The 18,315-nt window shown below is 41.1% G+C and overlaps 1 protein-coding gene and 1 long non-coding RNA gene across 2 annotated transcripts in view; one reads left to right on the top strand and one right to left on the bottom strand.

Moving 5' to 3' along the window:
• Positions 1 to 18,315, bottom strand: part of LOC106089447 (vacuole membrane protein 1) — a 36,928-nt gene that overhangs the window by 15,714 nt on the left and 2,899 nt on the right. The window lies entirely within an intron of this gene.
• LOC131996779 (uncharacterized) lies at positions 5,317 to 5,685 on the top strand. Its single transcript, XR_009397988.1, has 2 exons — positions 5,317 to 5,444; positions 5,511 to 5,685. It is a non-coding gene; the product is annotated as an uncharacterized LOC131996779 (long non-coding RNA).

Below are 18,315 nucleotides of genomic sequence, written 5' to 3'. Positions count from 1 at the left end.
TTTATGTACAACAGCAACGCTCATCGAGATAGAGAAACTCATACTCAGAAGTGTTTGGGAGATTTATGAGATGATGAAGAACAATATAATTTCGAGAGATATTTATCCTCAGAAATACTTGGAAAGTGCATTACATGTTCGAGAGTAACTTTACTTTGGGAAGCCTGTTAAGTTGGTTATTCCACAAATTCAGTTTGACGGAAAAAATTACTGATAACCTAAAAAGAAATTCAAAGTGAATACAAATTTGTTGCCCTTGAACTTTTTTTTGTTACCAGTGATTTTTAAAAGCAATTTTTTAGACCTAAGGCGAATCTCTAATAGATTCCTGGAAAGTGATTACACTTTCTACTTCCAAAAATTCTGTCTGGCTTCGTTTCCCTAAGCGAATAGTAATATTTCGCTTTAAAATTGCTTCAACACGGTTTCAAGACTTTCTAAGGTATAAAACATAGTACATACCTCCGAAAGCTTACTTATCACACTCCAAGTCTATTGGCTTTTCTTTCATTACTAACACAACATTAAGTTACGCCCCCGAAGGCCAAATAAATTCTGGAGAAAAATAAATAAAGACAGCAACTAAGGCAAAGAGATAATTTAAAATAAAATTTCATTTCACCATAACAACATCGATCGGTGTGTGTTGACTTGCACATTGCCCTTTATCAACTTAGAAGCATTTAAAATAAATCCAACCTTATTCCCAATATCTATGACGTATGGTAAATGACCCACATATTTAGGTAGGCAAAAGTAGAAATAAGAACAAAAAGAAAACTTATACAAAAAAAAAAAAAAATATATGATTGTATTCAATTGTTTCGCATACTAATAAATGTGGTTTGTTATGTGAGACGGACGACGACGACTTGGTGTGCTGATAAGAAAACTTTGCTTTATACGTTGTTTGTTTAGCTAACGCATACCGAAATTAAACCCCCCCCAAAATGCTACCATATAGTTAATGTTTCTTCAAGACAAAGTCCAAAACAAAGCAAAAACACCGACCTAATACGAAGGCTAGGGTGAGTAAGTGTGGCAGATAATGTCTGTGGGTTTGTTATACCCATGGCCATAACTGAGGTACAAGGTATTATAAGTGAGTGGATTTGTTTGTGACCCTTAGAATAAAAAGAAACATAAAGGCTAGAAATATCCCTTAAAATTTAGATATAAGACGGGTCTGAGTAGCACAATTAAAGCTTAGTATAGCAGTTAAACATGTATGAAGACCTCACAAATGTCTATTGTGCTCTTACCAAGACTTTCAAAATCATAGGCGGCCGGGCATGGCCGCCGAGCATATGTGTGTAACACACTACACATAAGAATTTCAAGCCTTTGACACAAAATATAGGGTTGCCCAAAAAGTAATTGCGGATTTTTCATATAGTCGGCGTTGACAAATTTTTTCAACGGCTTGTGACTCTGTAATTGCATTCTTTCTTCTGTCAGTTATCAGCTGTTACTTTTAGCTTGCTTTAGCAAAAAAGTGTAAAATATACCTTATATTTGATTAAAGTTCATTTTAAGTTTTATTAAAAATGCGTTTACTTTCTTTTAAAAAATCCGCAATTACTTTTTGGGCAATATTAGCAAATATTAGATTATTCACCACTATTGTTTTTATACCACCTCCACCAAAGAATGGGGGTATACTAATTTCGTCATTCTGTTTGTAAGACCTCCAAATATGCGTCAGAGAGCCAATAAAGTATATATATTCTTGATCGTCATGTCATTTTAAGTCGATTTAACCATGTCCGTCCGCCTGTCTGTCGAAAGCACGGTAACTTTCAAAGGAGTAAAGCTAGCCGCTTGAAATTTTGTAGGTCAGTTGGGATTGTAAATGGGCCAAATTGGTCCATGTTTTGATATAGCTGACACATAAACCGATCTTGGGTCTTGACTTCTTGAGCCTCGAGAGGGCTAAATTCTCATCTCATTTGACTGAAATTATGCACGTGGTGCTTTGGCATCACTTCCAACAAGTGCGATAAGTATAGTTCAAATCAGTCCATGTTTTATATATAGCTGCCACATAAACCGATCTTGGGTCTTGACTTCTGGAGCCTCTAGAGGGGGCAATTCTCGTCCGATTTGACTGAAATTTTGCACGTAGTGTTTTGCTGTCACTTCCAACAACTGTATTAAGTATGATAAAAAATCTGGTATAGCTGCCATATAAACCGATCTTGAATCTTGACTTCTTGAGCGTATAGAACGCGCAATTCTCATCCGATTTGGAAGAAATTTTGTACAACGGCTTCTCTCATGACCTTCAACATACTTGTCTAATATGGTCTGAATCGATCAATAGCTTGATGCAGCTCCTATAAAAACCGATCTCCCGATTTTACTTCTTGAACCTCTACAAGGCGCAATTCATATCCGAATGGAGGGTATATAAGATTCGGCCCGTCCGAACTTAGCACGCTCTTACTTGTCGTTTTTGTGACAGTGTCATGTGCCTTTTTCAAAAGGTTAGAGCACAAGGCATAGTCTGGTTGTAAATTAAGTAAGATTGGCTACAAAGATTAACAAACAGCTGATGGGTGATTCGTTATTGCAAACAAAACACACATACAGCACATTGGCTTTAATCCTTCCCAGATCAATAGTAAAGTCACTATTACGGTCTCACGCGAACAGCAGTTAAAAGGTGGCCAGGTTTGGCTGTATTAAGATGTCAGATTTTTATTTGCATTCTCTTTGTTATTATCTTCTTTCTAGGTGTACTCTACTCATGTACACACACGCACACAAATTTGTTTGCGTGTGTTGGCAAAAAGCTGATCAGCTTGATGACAAGATAGCAGATTCCACCATGTGATTTGTGGTTGTTGTACAAATGAGACCACCTTTGTTTCACTATGGCTCTAAACCAAAAAACTGCACGTGCTTTTTTGAAAAGTGATTTCCACTTGTATCACACGACATGTACTTATTTACTTGTGCTCAATTTTATATGTCATAAGACCTACATACCTTGTAATAGAGCTTAATTAAGACGACTGCATCTGCTGCATCGTAGTTGCATTGTTACTAATGGTTAACTTCTTTTGGCACTTTTTGGGGCGAATGATCTAAAAAAAAGCCAAAACTCGTAAATGACCACTAAACTATGTCGATGAGATACATCTCATCTAATAACATACACTTTTATCCAATTTTATTCCTTATTCTTAATATAAATTAGAATTCACATATACCGTAAATATTGTTTGATCTACTTCTTATTAATTGCCGGCCCTGTTTTTCCTTTTTATTGCAAGTCAGATGTGATACATAACGGGTCTGCTTGAATTGTTATCGATATCATACAATAACTTAAACATGGCACTGTATAAAAAACCATCCCATGGCAGCCGATTGTACATACCGGATTGACCCGATGAATTCCTTCATCGGCAAGGTCTGCCGCCTCAGTGTACTAAACACTGCTACAACAAAAACAGTCAACACATTTGTCTACATACAGTACAAAATTCGTTCGGATGGCGATCGATAGAATGTCCCACAAATCGCTCTTTTCATTAATCAACACAACGCATAAAGTAAACGGAATCATTCCGGCACGGTATAACTATGAGCACCACACAGGCTGGAACTTTGAGCTTCGTGCAGCACTGTATAAAAAAAACAGTCAACACATTTGACTACATACAGTACAAAATTTCTTCAGATGGCTATCGATAGCATGTTAGTGCTAGCTAACTATCGATAATCGCAACATTCGATATTTTCGATAGTTTTCATAAGGGGTAGCCGAGTTGGTAGCGTGCTTGGATTACCAGTGCAGGGGTCGTGGGTTCGATTCCCGCCAGAAGCCTTGGTCTGTCGCTATTTTGGTATCATAATGGACTTAAAATTGTCTAAATGAGTCTGTAAAGGACTGCCACTCTTGCCTAACCTAACACAACCAATAATAAATATCGACAGTATCGATACTATCGTTAATTTCCCATCACCTATATTTCAAACGAAAATGAGAAGTAAAAATCAGGAGATCGATTTATATAGAAACAATGTCAAAGCATAGACCAAATAAAACCAAGATAAATAAAGTCAGTTAAAAGTCATGAGAGAAATTATTGTAGAAAATGTTAGCATAATCGAATGAAAATTGTTGTTGCTACAACACTACACACAAGTAGCAGTGTGTGGTACACTTTTCATTTGTCAACACAATGCATAATGCTGAGTTTACATGGCACATCTGATGCATGGTCATTGTAATATTGTAGTATATGTGAAAACATGTACACATAACCATCAGTCACGGCTGAAAAATCAAAATCACTTGATTTTTTCGACGAATGACGTCTATCGATTGCCATTTACAAAGAAATGTGTAATCGGTAATTGACAGATATTGAAAAACACGTTCTGTGCCATGGCGAAACAACTAAAGGTTGTTACGGCCCTGTTTGTTCGGCACTAAAGTGGCCGCCCGCAGCTCTCGGTTCACTCTCGGGGAGGATTCCAACCCGCCAACTCTAGTCCAAGGGACGAACAATAATGTTTTCTGATCTCGACATATAAAACAAAAAAAAACGATCATAAACACACTTCACACACTCTTCTACGGCAGGAGCTTGGTGTTCCGCTCCCACACTTCGCCCTCCCTACCATGGTCCTTAAATTCCTGTGACAGTAATGTTATAAGGACCCCAAAATCCACATAATCACTTCACATACCTATCGCATTCAGTTTCCCCACTCACGAAAAAGTATTAGCACATCATTTTTGGTTTTAAAAACAATTATATAAACATATTCACATTTATTATAATAGAAGAAAAGATAAAAATAAACGAGTTACATATATAATCCTTAACCTACAAATTTTCGTCTAATTTTCTCTAAAAATATCTGGACAAGACGCAAAAACTAAGTCACTAACACCAGATGAGGGGTAATAATTAGATGTGAGCCACTGACTCAGATTTGCTGCTTTTCTGCACACAATAACCTAGATCGATTATCCAGCCCTTTAATGGCTCGCAAATGGTTTCTAATAGACTACCTAAAAGAGCTCTCTTAACAGTCGTGGGAATCGTACGTTTTTCCGATCCAAACAGAACCAAAAATTTTACTTCTGAATCTAGGATATTTAGCAAAACTACACCCAAATCCTACACTCACAAAAAAAAATTAATAAAAGACCTGGTATTAATAACCCTTACAATATATATATATTAACCCAAAAAAGAAACCTCGTATACAAGACACGTTGATGGCACAAAACAACATACACAAAAAAACTTAACCTAGTTATCTTTATGAACTTCTGTTTTATCAATTATAATTAAAATTATTTTCCTTTTTCTTATAGTGTTGGCGCGATAACGTACCCAGTGGAGCCTGAGGGTACTTCTGGCAACCCGATCTTAGGCGGTTATGCTCCAGCAAAGAGCTTATGATCACCAGCCTGGACAGTAAGTTACACTTATATCTTATTACCTCACAGGCAGCCTCATTAATTTGGATTCTCTCACAAATAGGTTACTTCTTAAGATGGACTTATCCAGATTTGACCAAGAATCGGATCCGGGGAGAAACAAAAAAAAAACACCCTGGCCTCCGCTCGTCTGAGCCTGTTGGAGACCAGGAATAACCAGTATAGGTTTTGTTGGGACACTACACACAAGCAGAATGGAGAGACAAAAAAAAAAGAAACATCAGTACCGATAAAACAATCACTCACATATTCACACTTATAACTCACATTAAAGGGCAATTCCCCAAAATAATAAATATAGACCGAACACTGATTTATTCCTCCTTACTTCAATGGGGTCTTTATTCTCGTTAAAAAAAATGTCTTTGTCCGTAACACGTTTAACACGGTAACGCTTTTCTTTAAAAAAAAATAACTTCAACTGTCTGCCTTCCTGGATCTGATTCGCGCACACTCAACACTTCAGCAAAAATGTTGGTCACTGCTGCGGTCGCAGCCTTTATAACCCATTGCGAGTGACGCTCTCACTCTTCCCCATCCTTTGCAATCTCTCCCTCCATCCATAAATTCCCATTTCTCCCATTTATTCGCAAATCATTACAGCAACAACTATCGCCGCCATTCTGTCCAAAAACGCAGCGGTGGAAAATCTAGTAGGTCATGGTAACCCTAACTAGGTGGCATCTCCGCTGTACTAAAAACATCTGTCTCGAATTGGGTGGCAAGCCACACGCACAGCTGTCACAGACCACACTTCATTTCCGCCAATTGCCATCGAAAAAGAATACACACAATTGCCCAGCCGAGAAACTACATATCAAAAAATAATATCAAAATGTTCCTCTGGCACTAATATGGCAATTGTGTGTACAAAAACAAGAAACACAGCCATCAATCTGTCATTGGGTATAATCCCAGGCACAGATCTTAATACCCCATCAAAACTGGGTCAGGCCCACTTCCTCGAAAAATCAGACGCCAGCCCACAAGGATAGGCTGGAGAGGGGATGACGGCCAAGTTCCTAGCAAAGGGTCGCATGGAAACTGTGGCCAAAAAAAAAACAACGGCAAAAAGTCGCCAGCTAGCACGCCTCCGCAATACATGCATAAGAAAGCACGCAGTCCCCTTATGCGTGTGTGTGTGTCCAATGGCCGCAGGGCCAGGAATGCCATCGTCAGTCACAGACCTACACGGTCTGTATAGGTCTCCGCACATTCGACGACTTCTCAATAAGCATCACCCCCATTAGGCCCCCATGTCTCCCAATGCCCTGCCGCCCGACTTTCCACCTTATCGCCCATCAATCCGGTCCAGCCCGTGCCGCATATAGAGCAATATAGCCCGGCCTACAACTGCCAACCGCCGGAATCATCTGTTCGCAGGGCCACGAGGCCCAAACGCTGTCCTCCGTTTCCCAGTTGATACGCCCATTAGGGTATCACCCACCGCCCACGCAACAAAAATTCGACGCTTCCTCATATTGTATGATGGAAACGGCGATGTGCGGGTTAGTGCAATACACGGCTAGACAGGATAAACGTATGCGGGCCAAAGCCACCCGTGAGTCTGGTCTCATTCATCTGTCAAAACTCCCCCTAATCTGGATTCATTCCCTTCCAGCAGAACATGGGAATCTCACTAGCCATCCTATCCATCGCCCCCCCGCATATACGATCTCCCATCCCGGTCAACAGTACCCATTCACAGGTAAGTCCTCCCTCGATATCCCTACCAAGGCCCAGTCCCCCAACAGGGCGTAGTCCAGCCCGTGTGTCATGGCCCATCACCATACCACACACACACAGCCAACCGACATGAAAGCTCGTTGATAGATAGTGTACCCAACGAGAAAAAATCGTACTCAACTGTCCGCGTCACACTACCTGAGTAAGTATGTCTTGGCCAGAATCATGGTTCCGGGCTAAAATTAAAGACGTCTTAAAAAAAAAACATAGCATCCGATCAAAAAAAATCGTACCGGAAGCGGGAGGAATAGAACGTCAACCATCGCAGCCTGTACTCTTGCCCCTTCTTCGTCAAATGAGCCAGAGCTTTGAATTTCGATACCTAGGCACACCCTAGCAGCATCAATTGAAAGAGTAAATGGGGTACTGAAAAGTACCAAAAGGGTAAGAATCATGTGAGCTCTGCATAGTGCGATCGGTTAGGGCTAGAACTCCGAAATTTGGCTCAAATGATCGTTGTCGTGAAATACAGGTGGTAGATAGAAAAAATATGAGAAATATTATCGGAAACTGGAGAAAGTTTACCCCCCTCTCGTACCTTCCAGCGGATTGAGCAAGTCCTGAAATTTGACATGTAGGCACAACCAGGAAGTATGTGTTTGATGCCTAAAGGACTCTCTTACAACTGGTACATTCCTTTCTTTTTTTTTTCTTCCTTTTTTACTGATCGACCTAGAGCCACCCAAAACTGGGCCATATTCACATCTTCATTTCCTTCCCCGACCGAAAAAAAAAGCTGTCAAAACATCCTGGAAAGTAATACCAAAGTGGTCAATGAAAATACCCTCGTTCTTAGTACTATTTGGTAAGTTCCTTACGGAAGTGGATAGATTTCTGAAATCTCATGCTCAAAATACGACAAGACTTCATAATTTTATAAATAGGGTGACCACATGGTCTTTCGAAAGTCTAACACCAAAACGAAAGTACTACTAAAGAAGGGGTAGCGAAGTGGGCCGGGATAAATGCTAGTATTTACAGTCATGTAATTCCCGGTAACTGGTAAATATACATATATAACAATCACAAAACGAGATCTTAGTCAGAATGAAGCATCCTTAAAAGAAAATACCAAGATAGAATACATGAGCCATCAAGCCACCACTTGCCATAAAACTTCAGGTCTGTCGCATACCTTTCCAGTAAAAAAAAAAACCTGGAGTGTACTAAGTCAGCGCTCTCTGTTGCGACACCGGTCATGGCACATGCAAAAATAATTGACTGCTCAACCTTAATCTTCTACCTTGAACCCAACTGATAAATGGGACAACTACACTCGTCGGTTAAATTCGTTGTGCAAAACAATGGGCAAACTGCAACTCCTATGGCTGCTTGCCAGACGGTATAAAAGTGAAGCAAAAAGTCGGTAATTTTTGATAATCTCATTCAATCAAAGTATTTCCACTACTAAAAACTGTAAAAAAGTATTCCATACAATATAGAAATGAAAATCTCTATAACACATTCGGCCGTTGGCAACGCAACCGAAGTTCGGTGGCCATCCATAGTCGACCCATATCCCTCATGTGCACTCCACCATTCATTGGGATGGCAAATGACACCTACACCTACACAGACTTTCTGCGAACTCTCGCCAAGCAATTCCCGACATAAGTGGGCTGAATTCATACCCAGAAACACTATCAACACAAAAACAAACACCCAGAAGATAGTGATCAAAAACACCCAATCCAAATGGTAATATATAAGGGTAAGACAAACGTAATATCATAACCCCCAATCTATTCGCAATGGCCTCACTAACACTATAATTAACCTTTTTCCTTGTCCCGTTTGCCCGCTGCGGCCATAGTCGTTTCCCCTCCTGTCCTCCTCTATCATTACTGCTTGCGTGTTATGCTCTCTCAACGTGGGGAATTCCCACACCCTGAGATCTCGCAAGCCGGGCTCAAGTCTATTCGGTAATTCACTGATTCAGTTTGCTTCGCTAATCGGTTGACATCTGAACAGTACCCTGTGGCCTAAAGTAACCTCCGTAGGTCAAAGCACCATTTACGGGTCCGGGTTGCACCACCGATGCTGGTAATGTCTCAAGACTCCATGTGCAGTCGCGTCCAACTCTACGGCCACAAGCAGTCTGAATCCAGTGAGTTTACTTCCATCTCATCTCCGTTAATGTAATATAGAAGCCCATTATCGAATATCACAAATATCTCACAGAATATGGTAACTTTCTCGCAATGTCTGAACCTATCTCCGCATTGGCAAACGTCGTATCCTCACAAGACATTTAATAACAATCACTTTCACACATATAGGACGAAAACTTCCACTAAACCTCTATTGCACTTCGGGATCGTTATCACAGTCTTATTGCACTTATCTTAAATCTTTATGTCTTTGGCGTGATGGCAACCCAAAGGTCTGCCCTGTAGGGTCTCTAGCTCATACATATTATTGCCCACTGGCTTCCTTATTCGGCATCTAAGAAATTTCTTGGAAAATTTCGCATTTATGTTATTCCTGAAATCGGACAAGGCATGGTTGCGGCGATATACCTCTTGCCCTGGAGTAAACTTCACGACTCGTGCCTTTTTGTTATACCTCTTCGCACTTGTTTCGTAGGCCTTATGCATATTTTCTCTTATAGACTCTCTCAGGAGAGACAGCTTATCTCCTTTCTGCAACTGCACAATCTGGTGGTCGGCTAGGGACTGTAATTTCCGGGCAAGTTTATAGTCTGACCCACTGGTGAACATATTAAAGCCGAAGAGAGCAAAAAACGGGTTCACACCTGTAGCGGAATGGACTGCCGTTCGAAGGGCACATTCAATTTCCGAGAGGTATAAATCCCAATCTCGGTGGTCCTTCTCAACATAAGTCCTAATAGCGGCCAAAACTGACTGATTAACCCGTTCAGCCGCATTAGATTGAGGTGAGTACACCGCGGTCTTTATATGGTTTATCTTGTAAGCTGCGATCATCTCCTCGAATGCCTTGGCTGTAAACTGCTTCCCATTATCACTATGAAGAGTTTCAGGTACGCCAAATTTGTGGAAGATCTCGTGGACCATGAACTGAATCACATTCTGAGTCGTGGCCTCCTTCATGGCACAGAGAAATGTGAATTTGGTGAAATGGTCTACGACTATGAAAATATATGCGTTTCCCTTCTTTGATCTTGGGTACTTCCCCAGAAAATCTATATATAGTTTCTGGAAAGGTCTTTCCGTCACCACTTCGTTTCCGATTTCGGGATGTAGAATTTGATTTGTTGGTTTCGTCTCTTTACATGTTTGGCAGTTTCGTATGTACTGGCGAACTTGACTTGCCATTTTAGGCCAATAATATAATGTTCTCAACCTACTTAAGGTCTTGGCTATGCCTCCATGCCCTGAAGTTAAGTTATCATGCGCCTTTTCTATAAGTACATAGGTAATATCGTCGGGTATCCACAGCTTCCATTCAAATTCTCCGACGCCGTCATCATTGCTCTTAATCCGTTTATAAATTTTCTGGCCATCTACCTTCAGATCGGGGAGTCTTTCCAAGTTGTTTGCAATTGTTTCCCGGATTTCCTTATATCCCTCGCTTTCAAAGGCATTAGTTTCGAAGTCAAGGCAGTCTTCGACATCCACCTCTTCTATTTCCAACTTGCCGTTTATTGGCATCCTTGAAAGAGTGTCGGCAACTACATTGTCCGCGCCCTTTCGATGCTCGATTGAAAAATCATAGGCTTGCAGCTGCAAGGACCACCTAGCCAATCTCCCACTTAAATCTTTAAGTGACATTAGCCACTTCAGGCTGGCGTGGTCGGTGATGACAGTGAATTTCATTAACTCAACATAGGGACGGAATCTTTTAACCGCTAAAACTGCCGCGAGACACTCTTTTTCTGTCACTGAATAATTCTTTTGACAGGAATTAAGCTTTTGTGAATAGAAGGCGATCGGATTTTCTTCTCCGTTCTCATTCCTTTGAAACAATACTGCTCCGATGCCGCTGTCAGAGGCATCGCATTGAATGAAAAATTCCTTCCCAAAATCGGGATGTTTCAGCACGGGAGCCGAGATCAACGCCCGTTTCAGTGTTTCGAATGCCTCTACCGATCTTGGAGTCAATGAGAATTTCTGACCCTTCTTCAGCGTATCCGTCAGCGCGGCTGATATAGATGCGAAATCTTTGATGAATCGTCTATACCAGCCGGCTGTACCCAGAAAACTGCGCACTTCTCTGGGCGATCTGGGTAGGCGTATATCTTGTATAGCTTTGACCTTTTCCGGGTCTGTCTTCAACATTCCCCCACCTATTATGAATCCTAGATACTTTAACTCTCGAAAGCAAAATCGAGATCGTCAATGTTCTGCAAAGGATATGCGTCCTTGATCGTGAGTGCGTTAAGCTTACGGGCGTCCAGACAGAACCTGTTTTTCCCGGGTTTCCGGACTACAGTCGTTCTATTGCTCCACGGCCCGTCGCTTTCCTCTATTACTTTCAACGCAAGCATGTTGTCTATCTCTTTGTAGACAATTTCCTGGACCGCCGGCGACAAAGGATAATGCTTGTCCTTAACTGGAGTTGCACCTTCTATCAATTTGATTGCATGTTTTTCCAGTGTGGTACACCCCAGTCCGTTCTCCTCGAAGGTCGGAAACTTTCGCACGACCTCTTCTAGTTTTTTCTGCTGCTCTGAGGACAGCTCATGCATATCTGTGTTCTCTTGGCTCGACTGCCCACGAATCTTGCTCTGCAGTTCTATACTGATTTCCTCTAGGCCAAAAATTTCTGGAGCTAATTCAAAAGCTCTCCAGAAATCTACCCCCAGGTACAATGGCTGTTCTAGATCTGGACACAAGTATAGACAGATTTCTCTCTCGTCTCCTTTGTATTTCATATTAACGAAAACTTTCCCCAGAATCCGGTGGGGTTGTCCAGACGCCGTTCTTATGTTTGAGTAATAACTCGTTAATTTCATTCCTAAGTCTTGGACTAACTCCCGGCATCCATAACCTAATAGGCTTACTGAGGCTCCAGAATCTAGTAGCCCCCTTATCTCTCTATTTCCTATGGCCACAATGGCGTAGGGTCTTGGGTCCGATTTACTAACGAATCTGGATAGGGCCTCACAGATCGATCTTTTAACCTTTTTATTTTCCTTTTGGCGTTCTCTTAGTTTTATGATTCTCTTACTTAATTTCTTCCGATTTTCTACAATTTCATCATTTTCTTTTACTATCGACATGGGGCTTTCCCAAGTCTCATTTCCAAAAATCCTGTTTCTCACGACTTCGTAGTTGCGTCGTCTTACTTCTAGTGGTAGATAGTGGCGGGCCGACTGATATCCGGGTGCGCCGCACTCTATTTCGCTTGGGGTATTGCGGGCTGTTCCACGGAACGTTGGTTCCCCGCTGCAACCAGGTTCTTCTTCGCGTTTCCCGCCCGGCAATTCGCGCATTTTGGACTTATGGTGTTCGGTTTACCGCATCTAAAGCAGAAGAGGTTGCGTTGTGTTGCCGGGCAATCCCTAAACGTGTGGCCTGGGGTTTGACAGTTCCAGCAGACTATTGCAGAGCCTACGGCTGCGACTTCCTCGATCATCTCCTGTGGATTTTGCTCCTCGTAGTGGTCGTTAACTTCCAAAACCTCGCTAACTCGCACTTGTCTATTTATTGGCTGAGGGACAAAACCATGGTCCTTTTTAAAGAAGGTCTTCTCAATTTCTAAGCACTCTATTCGAAGCTGTTCTAAAGAAGACACCGGCATCGAATATACGATGCTAGAAAGAGATTTCCTTAAATTCCTTTTTGCCAGTCCAATCATCTCATATTCCGATACGGGTCGTTCCAGTTTAGATCGCATCAGGTTTATATCATGGAAAAATGCGTCTATACTCTCCCCTGGCATTTGTTTTCTCTCTAAAATATCTCGCATTTCCTCGAAGCAAGAACGCCTAGTTCTGTACCTTTCAGTTAGGGCGTGCCTCAATGATGGCCAGTCGGTAACTGCATTGTTCCGCTGCTGTAACCAGAACCAGTCTAGAGCTGGTCCTGATAAGAGAATATGCACCTCATCCATAATTTCCTCCCATGCCAGCTTGTAATGCTTTTGGAAATACTCTAGTCTGTAGATAAAATCGTCCACTGACATTCCATTAGGGTTGCCTGTAAAGTTCAAGCCAAAACGCTCCACCTTGATGCCCCTGTTAGGCCCCGTTTGACAGATGTTCGGTACCACATGATTTTGTGCACTACCAGGCGCGCTATCACTTTGATAGTTCGGGGGCGAAGGCAGTTGACGACCCGGGCACTTTCCCGATGCATCCCTCCCATTAGCCTCATGAAGCCCTATGTTTGCTCTTACAGTGGTCAAATTGTTGACCGCATCCCCAAGTTTGCCTATAGCCGCATTAACCTTTTCCATCTCTCTACTTATGCCCTCTTGTACCAGGCCTCTCAAATCGTGCTGTGAGTCTTTCACAGTTTCAATCACCATCCCGCGAATCATCTGAGCTATATCCTCCGAATGGCCCCCCATAGCTGCCGCTCCCTGAGGATTTCCAGCAACGTCCATAGGAACAACACCTGCTGACCTGCCTGCGGGTTGAAATGGAATATTAATACTATGCGACATATCTATTATTGACGGGTCTACGTCCTGTGGGCCAGGCATCCTCCCGCCGTCAATACCTTTCACGTATTTGGGTTCTTTCTGAAGTGATACCCTACTCCTATCGAATGCCAAAAGTCGATTTCTTTTGCTTATTCTTTTCCCCTCTGTGTATTCACTCATCAGCAGGAAATACAGCTTTTGGGAACGAAAGTATTGCTCTATAAAAGAATCGGTCAAGTAAAAAAAATTGAGAAAAAAAAAAATCACTCAATTATTCTCTAAACATAAATATAATGAAAACACAAAAAATGAAATATTTACTAGTTGTCTTATACTAAAATAAAAAAAATATTATTAATATCAATGATAAAGAACGGTGTTAGTACAAATATAAATATAAAAAAATGAATAAATACAAAAACATAAATATAAGAAAACAAATATAAAAAAAATAGATATAAAAAAAAATAAATATAAAAAAAATAAATTAAAAAAAAGTCTGTAAAAAAAAAATAATAAATTAATAAATACAAAAACAAAAAAAAAATAAAAAAAATAAAGATATATATATATATATAAAATGTGATGGTTAATATAAGTAAAACACTAAAATAGAAAAATAAAACCAGCAAATAACTAAAACTTTTTTTTTTTTTTTTTTTTTTTTTTTTTTTTTTTTTTGATTAATATAAAATATTCGAGGAGGTTTACTGAATGCATATTTTCAAGGTTGTGTGGTGGAATGGTCTTCTCTCTCTCTCTATGTTCCTTAAGTGCCCCAGATTGGGCCTAAAAGAGTGTGTTGATAGATTGGACGTTAATCACTAAAATTCAAATACAAACTATTGGAACTGTTACCGCGGCAGTCTTGCTCAATATCTTATTAAGCCAAAAGATCTCGCGATTGTAGGTAACTCGCAATCCACAACATATCTCGTATCAGAATTACGTCAGCTATTGCACTTTTCCCTACACTTAACATTCCGTCACTATGGACACTGCAAAACAAAACTATGGACATACTACACAGGTCATACACAATACAAATCTTTGTTACAAAATAGACGAAACAAGCTATTGCACTGACCCTAGGTAATCTGGAGAGAATTATCCTAATTTACAACCTACCTATACCTAATATTGCACTCAATCCCAATTCAAATCCAAATTGTGGCAGCAATATCAGCAAGATAATTGAAAATGCGATAACCCTCTTGTATCTATTGAACCCTATAGGCTATTGTCAAGTGTCTCGTTGTTACTACACTTCATTATATCGCCGCCTATGCCATTGACCAGCCGCCATTGAAGTGAACACGTCACTAAAGTGCGCCATTTACTGACGCCATTGCTCGCGGCATTTTATCCTTCCATTCTCAATGGTTTGGGCGTTCATTTAAGATTGGGCGCCATACTGTTACGGCCCTGTTTGTTCGGCACTAAAGTGGCCGCCCGCAGCTCTCGGTTCACTCTCGGGGAGGATTCCAACCCGCCAACTCTAGTCCAAGGGACGAACAATAATGTTTTCTGATCTCGACATATAAAACAAAAAAAAACGATCATAAACACACTTCACACACTCTTCTACGGCAGGAGCTTGGTGTTCCGCTCCCACACTTCGCCCTCCCTACCATGGTCCTTAAATTCCTGTGACAGTAATGTTATAAGGACCCCAAAATCCACATAATCACTTCACATACCTATCGCATTCAGTTTCCCCACTCACGAAAAAGTATTAGCACATCATTTTTGGTTTTAAAAACAATTATATAAACATATTCACATTTATTATAATAGAAGAAAAGATAAAAATAAACGAGTTACATATATAATCCTTAACCTACAAATTTTCGTCTAATTTTCTCTAAAAATATCTGGACAAGACGCAAAAACTAAGTCACTAACACCAGATGAGGGGTAATAATTAGATGTGAGCCACTGACTCAGATTTGCTGCTTTTCTGCACACAATAACCTAGATCGATTATCCAGCCCTTTAATGGCTCGCAAATGGTTTCTAATAGACTACCTAAAAGAGCTCTCTTAACAGTCGTGGGAATCGTACGTTTTTCCGATCCAAACAGAACCAAAAATTTTACTTCTGAATCTAGGATATTTAGCAAAACTACACCCAAATCCTACACTCACAAAAAAAAATTAATAAAAGACCTGGTATTAATAACCCTTACAATATATATATATTAACCCAAAAAAGAAACCTCGTATACAAGACACGTTGATGGCACAAAACAACATACACAAAAAAAACTTAACCTAGTTATCTTTATGAACTTCTGTTTTATCAATTATAATTAAAATTATTTTCCTTTTTCTTATAGTGTTGGCGCGATAACGTACCCAGTGGAGCCTGAGGGTACTTCTGGCAACCCGATCTTAGGCGGTTATGCTCCAGCAAAGAGCTTATGATCACCAGCCTGGACAGTAAGTTACACTTATATCTTATTACCTCACAGGCAGCCTCATTAATTTGGATTCTCTCACAAATAGGTTACTTCTTAAGATGGACTTATCCAGATTTGACCAAGAATCGGATCCGGGGAGAAACAAAAAAAAAACACCCTGGCCTCCGCTCGTCTGAGCCTGTTGGAGACCAGGAATAACCAGTATAGGTTTTGTTGGGACACTACACACAAGCAGAATGGAGAGACAAAAAAAAAAGAAACATCAGTACCGATAAAACAATCACTCACATATTCACACTTATAACTCACATTAAAGGGCAATTCCCCAAAATAATAAATATAGACCGAACACTGATTTATTCCTCCTTACTTCAATGGGGTCTTTATTCTCGTTAAAAAAAATGTCTTTGTCCGTAACACGTTTAACACGGTAACGCTTTTCTTTAAAAAAAAATAACTTCAACTGTCTGCCTTCCTGGATCTGATTCGCGCACACTCAACACTTCAGCAAAAATGTTGGTCACTGCTGCGGTCGCAGCCTTTATAACCCATTGCGAGTGACGCTCTCACTCTTCCCCATCCTTTGCAATCTCTCCCTCCATCCATAAATTCCCATTTCTCCCATTTATTCGCAAATCATTACAGCAACAACTATCGCCGCCATTCTGTCCAAAAACGCAGCGGTGGAAAATCTAGTAGGTCATGGTAACCCTAACTAGGTGGCATCTCCGCTGTACTAAAAACATCTGTCTCGAATTGGGTGGCAAGCCACACGCACAGCTGTCACAGACCACACTTCATTTCCGCCAATTGCCATCGAAAAAGAATACACACAATTGCCCAGCCGAGAAACTACATATCAAAAAATAATATCAAAATGTTCCTCTGGCACTAATATGGCAATTGTGTGTACAAAAACAAGAAACACAGCCATCAATCTGTCATTGGGTATAATCCCAGGCACAGATCTTAATACCCCATCAAAACTGGGTCAGGCCCACTTCCTCGAAAAATCAGACGCCAGCCCACAAGGATAGGCTGGAGAGGGGATGACGGCCAAGTTCCTAGCAAAGGGTCGCATGGAAACTGTGGCCAAAAAAAAAACAACGGCAAAAAGTCGCCAGCTAGCACGCCTCCGCAATACATGCATAAGAAAGCACGCAGTCCCCTTATGCGTGTGTGTGTGTCCAATGGCCGCAGGGCCAGGAATGCCATCGTCAGTCACAGACCTACACGGTCTGTATAGGTCTCCGCACATTCGACGACTTCTCAATAAGCATCACCCCCATTAGGCCCCCATGTCTCCCAATGCCCTGCCGCCCGACTTTCCACCTTATCGCCCATCAATCCGGTCCAGCCCGTGCCGCATATAGAGCAATATAGCCCGGCCTACAACTGCCAACCGCCGGAATCATCTGTTCGCAGGGCCACGAGGCCCAAACGCTGTCCTCCGTTTCCCAGTTGATACGCCCATTAGGGTATCACCCACCGCCCACGCAACAAGGTGGTCTCACTTGTACAACAACCACAAATCATATGGCGCAATCCGCCATCTTGCCATCAAGCTGATCGCCGTTTTGCCAATACACACAAATAAATTTGCGTGCGTGTGTGTATACGTGTGCGTACATAAGCAGGAAATATGCGAGAAAGAAGATAAAACAAGGAGAATGCAAAGAAAAATCTGTCATCTTAATACCGTCAAATCTGGCCAGCTGTTAACGGCTTTTAACGTAAGACCACCTTTTTAAATCAGCCTTGATTCGGTGCCAAATAAAATTGAAAAATGAGATGTATGAAAAATTAACTAAAAACCAAGGAAAGAAAAAATCGATGTACCGTTTTATGCAAAAGCTATAATCAACACGTACACACGATAAGTACGGTCATGATGTGCCGTCGAAAAGGGTCATAAAGTGAACAGAATCATCCCGGCACGGGATAGCTATGAACAACATACAAGCTGAAACTTTGAGCTTCGAGCTGTGTGGTGTTAATCGCTGGCGCAAGAAGCTTAGCTGTATAAGTATAATACTTAGCTGGGTGTTACCCGGCGCGCCCACATGTCGCGGATAGTGAATCAGCGGTATCGAGCGAAGAGTCTCAATGA

This window comes from Stomoxys calcitrans, chromosome 4 (genome assembly GCF_963082655.1).
Source record: "Stomoxys calcitrans chromosome 4, idStoCalc2.1, whole genome shotgun sequence".
Classification (NCBI taxonomy): domain Eukaryota; kingdom Metazoa; phylum Arthropoda; class Insecta; order Diptera; family Muscidae; genus Stomoxys; species Stomoxys calcitrans.
This window is presented reverse-complemented; position numbering and strand designations above follow the sequence as displayed.